Source organism: Ornithodoros turicata, chromosome 2, assembly GCF_037126465.1.
Source record: "Ornithodoros turicata isolate Travis chromosome 2, ASM3712646v1, whole genome shotgun sequence".
NCBI lineage: Eukaryota > Metazoa > Arthropoda > Arachnida > Ixodida > Argasidae > Ornithodoros > Ornithodoros turicata.
This window is the reverse complement of record NC_088202.1, coordinates 24,723,725-24,733,160: the sequence shown is the minus strand read 5'-3', so window position 1 is coordinate 24,733,160 and position 9,436 is coordinate 24,723,725. Positions and strand designations below refer to the sequence as shown.

The window sequence follows — 9,436 nt, the reverse complement described above, 5'->3', positions numbered from 1 at the left end:
TTTCTATGTGTTCCAGTCTCAGAACATCAACTGCCATGTTCAAAAGAACTGGAATATGCCCCTGCAATCTGGAACCCATCCCAACATCTCTTAATCGACAAAGTAGAATTTGTACAGAACCGCACGGTTTGTTGCTCGTGATTATCATCCTTTTTCCAGCGTCTCAGCCATTAAAGCCAAACTCTTTCTTACTCCTTTGATTACCAGACGAAAGGTATCAGGCCTGGCATTCTTCCATAAGTTATATTACAGTCACACTCCTGCCCACCCCACTTACTGTCAATCCCCTCACAAGTTACTTCCAAGACTTGATGACTCGCACAAAGTACTTGCTCCACCTACACAAACAAAAAAATTCCTCTACTCTCCGCACCAGCTGATGGTGTCAAACTGGAATGACCTTCCTGCCCACATAGCATCAGAACAAAATGTATCGTCATTTATTTCCAAGTGCTATGATCGTTTTCAGATCGAATGAATTTTTTTGGGGTGAGTGAACGAATTTTGTGTACATCATTTTGGTATTTGTCTTTTTTGGATAAAAAACCTCCCACATTTATGTAAATCCCTTCACAAGGGTCTTTAAGTAAACAAATGAAATGAAGAACTTCGTGATACGTTCATAATTGGAGCATTTTAATGCATATTTTAAAACAGTGGCTGCTAAAAATGTGTCAAGACACCGTTACAAAGGCTGCCATCTGTATCAGGTGAATCATGATTTTTCCCAGAAGCCCAATAATGAATAACGCTGCATCACATATGCTATTTTGGATCAATCTCTGCAGACATATTATGAAGATATTATCGGAGTGCCACAATAAACTATATGAACCACATTTCATGTTACATCATCCTTGACTAAAACATGCCTATTTGAGTATTCGAGCAGCCCAAGATACAATGCTTGGTTCCTCGAGGTCTACATCCTACTCGAACTGGGTGTGCACTTTGCACACAAAAGCAAGATTGAGAATGAAAAAATGGCTAGGAAGCAAGCGAACTGGGGTTTTACATCATGCATGGTAGATTGAGGTTTTCGATAGTCAACTTGTGTAGTGAGCACTTCTGGAGGACTGAGAGCAGGAACCGAGGTCACACACAGGGTAACCTGCATAACAGTCTGATTTACTTCCACATAACGATCATTAAAATACTTGAGGTGCCAAAACAATACTATTTGGGTGCTATCAGACACTAAGAGTTCGAACAACACTTACGACATTGACTGAATGTGTGGACAAAAGGATGCGTCAGAACAGGATTGGATTTGTGTCTGTGGTGGAATTCAGACCCCAGTGTAATTCTTGCCAGGCAGAGCAGGCTGATGAGATGGCGCTTTGTGTCAGGGGTCAGCACAGTGGTTTATCGAGAATCCTAAGCATGGAGGAGTGTTGAAAAAAGTTCGGGGGGAGGGGGGGTCATTATTATAGGTGCATCATTAGTCTACAGCCGAAATTGCAAGGCCACCCCCTGTAGGGGGTACTTCCACCTAGTGTCTTGGGTATTTAAAGCATGTAGTAGTTACTATGGGAAAGGCTTTGCATATCCTGTTCACCCCGCAGACTGGTATAACGATTCTCTTGTGTTTTTTTTTTTTTCAAGTTTGTGCAACATCCATCTCACGAACTGTTGGTATGTAGTGTACCTATCTCTTTCCTATATGAGATACGCAAGCTTTGAACAAAGCTAAAGCTAGTAGGACGCCGAGTATTAATTCAGCTGTACTCTTTCTGAATAAGTGACGAACAATAACGAAAAGTTCAGAAAAACTATGTTGTATTGAAACCAACCAGCATGATCGTGCATGAGACACGTACGCTTCTTACTTGTGAATATGAGCGCTAGGTTCATGCTGCCCTCGAAGTTCTAAACATGCTACTTTAAGAGCAGCTCCTTGCAACATAAGCACTCGACTTCCTTCGGCATTATTATGCAATGAACCACTCCGGCCCCTTTACACGGCGCCGTCAAACATGAAATTTACACAAACTGTTCATGTGCTTCATCGTGATGGATGCTGAAAGCTCATCTAACAGTCTGTCGTTGGAACTTCCTCTTCATGCTGAAGTCGATTCGCGGCTCAACATTTCAAAAGCAAGGCCTCCAAACTCTGCTGCACGTAGCAGGTGCCTCTCAGCTGCTGAAAGGTAGCTGAAAAGCTGACTTGTCGACTTGTCTGTGCTTCCGCGTCCATATTGAAAAATCACCCAGCAATACGGAAGTTGCGGAAACCACCCGAACTTCCGGTGTGGACTTTCCACCAATAAACGTCGCGGGCGTTTGACGTCATACGCATGAGAAAACCACTGCATAATAGCTAGACTTTTGCGTTGATCGCACCACAACCTACGAGTTGAGGGCAGAAATCGAAACCGCTTTTCGGCTCCTTGTTTGGAATAGTTGGCGGCTCCGCAGAGACGAAACGTTTCAGTTGTAACTTGGAGGCACCATGTAGGTTCGTTATCCATACAAACAAAGACATTGACCAGGTTCTGGTCAGAGACCCTTTAATCCTCTTGTCGTACATTTTAATCTTTATGACATGACATTTAATCATTTTGCCATCGGAATTAATCCTCCTTTCATTATTTTTAATCCTCGTTTCACATAATTTAATCCGTTTCTCATGCAATTTAATCGAAGTGACTATGTGTGGGCTACATGACTTTTTTGTGTATTTTAGGACAATTCCCATGTGTACGCATATTGCACATGCTTTTCACTAATATTGTGGGTTTCTGCACCATAATGGGATACTGTGGGACTGTCAATCTTGATTACGGTGTTGTGGGACTATTCCCATGTCTACGGGTATTACCCATCGTTTTCATTAAAAACGTGGGTTTCTGCGTCGTAATGGGATACTGTGGGACTCTGTATATGGATTACGATATTGTGGGACTATTCTCACGTGTACGGATATTACCCATGATTTTCATTGGATATGCGGGTTTCTGCACTGTAATGGGATAATGTGAGACTGTCGATCTTCATTACAATATCATGGGACTATAAGCAAGTCTACGGTTATTCCCAGTGCCTTCCATTAGAAACGCGTTTTCTGTACTGTAATGGTATACTGTGTGACCGTCAATCTTAATTACGATATTGTGGGACGATTTCCATGTCTATGGGTATTACCCATGCTTTTCATTCAAATGCAGGTTCCTGGAGTATAACGGGACAGTGTGGGAATGCCTCCCTGGTTTCGGATATTGTGGAACTATTCCCATGTGTGCGTGTATTACCCACGCTTTTTGTTAAATATGTGGGATTCTGCACTGTGATGGGATACTGGGGGACTATTCCCATATTTGCGGATATTACACACGCTTTTCGTTGAATATGTGGGTTTCTGCACTGTCATGGGATACTGTGGGACTATTCCCATGTGTGCGGGTATTACCCATGATTTTTGTTAAATATGTGAGATTCTGCACTGTGATGGGATGCTGTGGGACTATTCCCATATTTGCGGATATTACCCATGCTTTTCGTTGAATATGTGGGTTTCTGCACCGTCATGGGATACTGTGGGACTATGCCCATGTGTGCGGGTATTACCCATTATTTTTGTTAAATATGAGATTCTGCACTGTGATGGGATACTGTGGGACTATTCCCATGTGTGCGGGTATTACCCATGCTTTTTGTTAAATATGTGTGATTCTGCACTGTAATGGGATATTGTGGGACTATTCTCATGTGCGCGGGTATTACCCATGCTTTTCATTAAATATGTGCGTTTCTACACCGTAATGGGATACTGTGGGACTGGCAATCTTGATTATGATATCCTGGGACTATAAGCACTATGGGTATATTCCCCGTGCATCTAATTAAACACGTGGATACTACACTACTACGCACTAATAGGATACTGTGAGACTGTCAATCAGGATAGCGGTATTGTGGGACTATTCCCATGTCTACGGATTAAAAATGCGGGTTTCTGCACTGTAATGGGATACTCTGGGACTGTCAATCCTGATTACGATACTGTGGGGCTATTCCCACGTCTACCGGTATTCCTCGTGCTTTTAATTAAAAACGCGGGCCTTTGCGCTGTGATAGGACTCTGTGGGTCTGTCAATTTGGATCACAATAGTGTGGGACTCTTTCCATGTGTACGGGTATTACCCACGCTTTTAACTCAGAATGAGGGTTTCTGCACTGTAATGGGGTACTGTGGGACTGTCTATCTGGATCACAGTATACCATTACAGTGCAGAAATTCGCATAATTAATGAAAAGCATGGGTAATACCAGCACACATGGGAATAGTCCCACAGTATCCCATTACAGTGCAGAATCCCACATATTTAACACAACGAATGGGTAATACCCGCACACATAGGAATAGTCCCACAGTATCCCGTCCCATAGCAGAATCTCACATATTTAACAGAAAGCATGGGTAATACCCGCACACATGGGAATAGTCCCACAGTATCCCATGACAGTGCAGAATCCCACATATTTAACAAAACGCATGGGTAAGACTTGCACACATGGGAATAGTCCCACGGTATCCCATGACAGTGCAGAAACCCACATATTTAACGAAAAGCGTGGGTAATACCCGCACATATGGGAACAGTCCCCCAGTATCCCATCACAGTGTAGAATCCCACATATTTAACAAAATGCATGGGTAATACCCACACACATGGGGATAGTCCCACAGTATCGCATTACAGTGCAGAATTCCACATATTTAACAAAATGAATGGGTAATACGCACGCACATGGGAATAGTCCCACAGTATCCCATTACAGTGCAGAAACCCACATATTTAACGAAAAGCATGGGTAATACCCGCACGCATGGGAATGGTCCCACATTACCCGATTACAGTGCAGAATCCCACATATTTAACAAAAAGCATGGGTAATACCCGCACACATGGGAATAGTCCCACAGCATCCCATCACAGTGCAGAATCCCACATATTTAACAAAAAGCATGGGTAATACCCGCTACTTGGGAAGAGTCCCACAGTATCCCATGACAGTGCAGAAACCCATATATTTAACGATAAGCGTGGGCAATACCCGCACACATGGGAATAGTCCCACAGTATCCCATCACATAGCAGAATCCCACATATTTAACAAAAAGCATGGGTAATACCCGCACAGAGGGAATGGTCCCACAGTATCCCATGGCAGTGCAGAAACCCACATATTTAACAAAAAGCGTGGGTAATACCCGCACATATGGGAACAGTCCCCCAGTATCCCATCACAGTGTAGAATCCCACATATTTAACAAAATGCATGGGTAATACCCGCACACATGGGAATAGTTCCACAATATCCGAAACCAGGGAGACATTCCCACACTGTTCCGTTATACTCCAGGAACCTGCATTTGAATGAAAAGCATGGGTAATACCGATAGACATGGAAATGGTCCCACAATATCGAAAATTAGGATTGACGGTCACACAGTATCCCATTACAGTGCAAAAAATGCGTTTCTAATGGAAGGCACTGGGAATAACTGTAGACTTGCTTATAGTCCCAGGATATTGAAATGAAGATCGACACCCAAGCAGCACAAAGGACCGGGGCGAAGCCGGTCCAGCATCGGGAAAGAATCCTACAAAGTCGGGGGCATGCCACCAGCCGATACCGGTCCTTCCTCCAGTTTGCAACACCGGGATGATTAAGGACCGACATCGGCAGCAAGTATTCGGTCCCAGCAGGTCCCCGGCGGATCCCCGATAATGCTGGCAGGGGCTCCCCCCATGCATATTTACCCCCCCCCATGCATATTTTAGCATTAATATGCTTATTTTTAATAATTACAATAATTTTGAGTGTAAACAGTGTGTGTAGAGCCCAACATTTTATTTTCGGAGAGGAAATAGACTGACACAACACTTGGAGCACCTCAATAGACTAAACGACGAGTGGTGTACACGAAGCAGTCTGCCTGCATCATCCAATGCATGCCAATTGTGTCTGAAATGAAAAACAAAAAAAAGAGGGGTATACAGAAATATGCAGCATGTCCACATAACTACTGTCATTGCCAATGTAGCCTGAAAAGAAAAGGGTGGAAATGGTCTACCGTAATATCCAGCCTGCCTGCGTAACCACTGGCCCTTCAATGGTGTCTCAAAAGGGGGGGGGGGGGGGAACGTACACAGTAAGAGGTGGTCTCTGAAAGGAAACAAAAAAGGTATGCAGTAGTAGGCAGTCTGCCTAACCACTTGCACTTCGGTAATGGCCCTGGAAGAAATGAACGGCTTGTAGCATTAATATTAGACGTAACGGTAAAATTGCTGCACGGTGGGAAATGGTATACAGTAATATGCAGCCTGCCTGCGTAACCACTCTCACGTCAACGGTGTCTCAAAAGAAAGAAAAAGTATACAGCAAGAGGCGGTCTGCCTGTCCAAGTGGTGGTGCCTCAAAGAAAACGAAGTTATGCAGTAATAGGCAGTCTGCCTATCTGCTCACGCTTCAGTACTGCCCAGACACAAAAATGAATGGCATGTAACATTAGACGTAACGAAACAATTGCTGCACTTCAGCACAAAATAGTATGTGCACGGTACGTGGAATTAGCTTTATCAAAAATGGTAAAATGCACAGCGTAGGGATTACGAAACTCAAGAGTTACCAAGAGAAAATTTAAATTATGAAAAAATGACAAAGCCAACGACTGGGAGAAATGCAAGTCCAGGAAAGAGAAAATAGTTCACATCCAGCGCCTTTGGTGCAAATGACTAGCAATTACTACAACGAAAACTGTAAAAAATGACAGCTGACCGGGACTAGAGCTGACAGTCAATGGTGTGCGCATATTCAGCGTTCCTTCACAAAAACGTCAATAAGCAAAAAAAAAAAAACATGGTCAAGGAGAAGCATCCCTATTGAAAAAAAAAAGCGACATCAGGTCTGATGTGATTTGGGACACTGTCTTGATGCTAACATCAGAGCTGCTCTGATGCTAATGTTAACACCAGCTGATGTTAGCATCAAGACAGTGTCCCAAATCACATCAGATCTGATGTTAACATCACAGCTGCTCTGATGATGTTAACATCAGAGCTGCCCTGGCTGATGCTCACATCAGAGCTGTCTTGATGCTGATGTTGACATGAGAGCTGCATTGATGCTGGTTATGGCAATCTTGAAAATGCTGCAGTCTTGGTTTACTGAAATGTTCTGCAAAGAAAGCCCCTCATGCCTGCGGTATATGAGTACCAACAAGAACCCTCACGAAACAGGAGATAGCAGCAACAAATCACTTCACCAGAACAATTCACCACTCCGGAGTACGTACCTTTTAACGCATATCCATTTATCATCAACATACCTAAGCGTTGAACTCACGGGGGCACAAAAACTGGTAATGATCGAACGGTGAACAACAGCGCAAAAGAGCACACCTAGGTCCTCATTTCCGGTCCAACTTGTCCTTCTTCCGAAAAAGCACTTCTAAGCGTTGTCATGGCCAGCAAGAGTCCCCACCGCATTTGAACACGGTGCTTGAGTTTCTCTTGCTGAAGGCCGCTGCGTCATACACGCTGAACCTGCAAGAAATATCGTTCCAGAAAATACGATGGCAGGACACCTATATGTAGAGCAGTGTAGAGACATATGACATACCGTCTGCACAGAGTATACAGTCGACTTCACTTGGCGTTCTATCTCCCTGTCGTTGCGCAGATCCCTGCAAATAGAGTAAAACGAACAATGAGAATGCATGGCGCAGTCGAACATATTACTTCAGAGTTATATTAATTACACACCTGAAACGGCAATAATCCTGAAGGCGAAGAACGATTTGGCTTCACATGCAAGGTAGCGTCTTCACTCTTTGACATGTCAAACGAGACCGACTGGTTTGCTCGCGGTTAGAAGAAACGCTTCCACTTACAGACAGTTGCAATATCAGACGGGTTGCAAGAACGACAGCACCAGGTGAGGACAACAATACAAAGCCTCTAAAACGCTTTAGACTTGCTGGAACGCTCGCAATTACGCGAACTACACGCGGCGACGAGAAACGACCGTTACAGCAGCCAAAGCGAAGCCAACAAGAACAGGGCATGCGCGACAGGCAGCGCGCAGCGCTGGCTGGTGGCATGGAAGACAAGCGACGACGCGCGAGCGAGCGCGGGTGAGCCTGTGTTGAAATGGGCATGGAGCCAACATCTCCGCGCGATGGCTTGGCGGACGAAATATGACGACGGGTAGAATCGTACTACCTCTTGAGATTGTGGCCGTTCCAGGATCTTTCAGAAATGCTGCTGTTTTCGTAAGAATCACTGAATGTTGTGTTTGAAGCAAAATTGCAACATGAGATTGGCCAAAGCTAAGGTATTAGTTAGTTATGATTGTGAACAGATCGGCAGAGGAACCTGACAGTGAGAGATCGATAGAATCAAAAACAACAACAACAAAACACTCACTGTTTTGCCGACCCTTTCTCTAGTGTTTCTTTTTTGTTGTTTGTTATAATGAAGGAAAGCAAGGTTAAATGCTACATTTTTCTTGACTGTGTGCGATGGTGTACATCGCAGGTTCCTCATGTGCCATGAATCTACTTAAAAGCTGCTGATGGTGGCAGGGATTCACATTTATAACAGTGACCAGAATGCGGCAGGAGTACTTTTGAGGCACTCTGGCCACGTTGACCACAAAACGGCGTTCCATACTCCCTCCGAACCAAACTTTGCAAAACTTGTAGCACAGAAACGTTAACAACACACACGCCGGCCATTTGCACCCAGCAATGACAACCAAAACAAAGATGATGGCGATGGCAGTCGCGGTAGCCCAAATGCAGGGAGCTCCAGCGTAGTCTTTGCGGGTTTCGGTGCAGCGGTTTTCGTCCGATCAGTTCGACTTGCTAAAGCTCTCTTCGTTTCGTTTCACGTGAGTTTTTCGTTTCGGGAGATTCGGTCGTTTCGTTCGGGCGTGGCCGACTCTTCCCGAGTATCTTGTACTTGCGTGCTTTGAAGTGAGGCTCCATTAATACTTCTGTTCAGGGTGCTGCGTGTGCATGTTTTCCGTCATACAACACAACACATGAAGTGAACTGCAGCCCAATGTTTGAAAGAGTTACCTCATACCAGACAGCCAAATTCCTTCCTGAAGGGATGCTTCACTGTCTCGTACAGCTTGGGACAAAAGTTTCTGAAACACGGGTGTTTTGTATTTCACTTCTCTACGCCTCCCCTGCGGCCTAAGGGGAACACTTGTTGAACAGAATCCCCAAGGATTCTGTTCAACAAGCATTCCCCAAAGGTGGCTGGGAAAAGTCCAATACAGAATACCCGTGTTTCAGAAACTTTGTCTCGAGCTGTACCATCCGATCACGTGTTACCGAATCTGCATAAACATCGGGAGACGAGCGGGAAGAAATACTTAGCCAGTACACCACAGCAGATCGGGACGTTAACGGGGATCC

General features: G+C 44.5%; 1 long non-coding RNA gene across 1 annotated transcript; it reads right to left on the bottom strand.

Annotated features, from left to right (window-relative positions):
• Positions 1–6,139: 6,139 nt before the first annotated feature.
• Positions 6,140–8,084, bottom strand: LOC135383236 (uncharacterized). The gene is made up of 4 exons (XR_010419766.1): positions 7,773–8,084; positions 7,630–7,693; positions 7,089–7,553; positions 6,140–6,174 (listed from the first exon to the last, which is right to left on the bottom strand). It is a non-coding gene; the product is annotated as an uncharacterized LOC135383236 (long non-coding RNA).
• Positions 8,085–9,436: the final 1,352 nt, after the last annotated feature.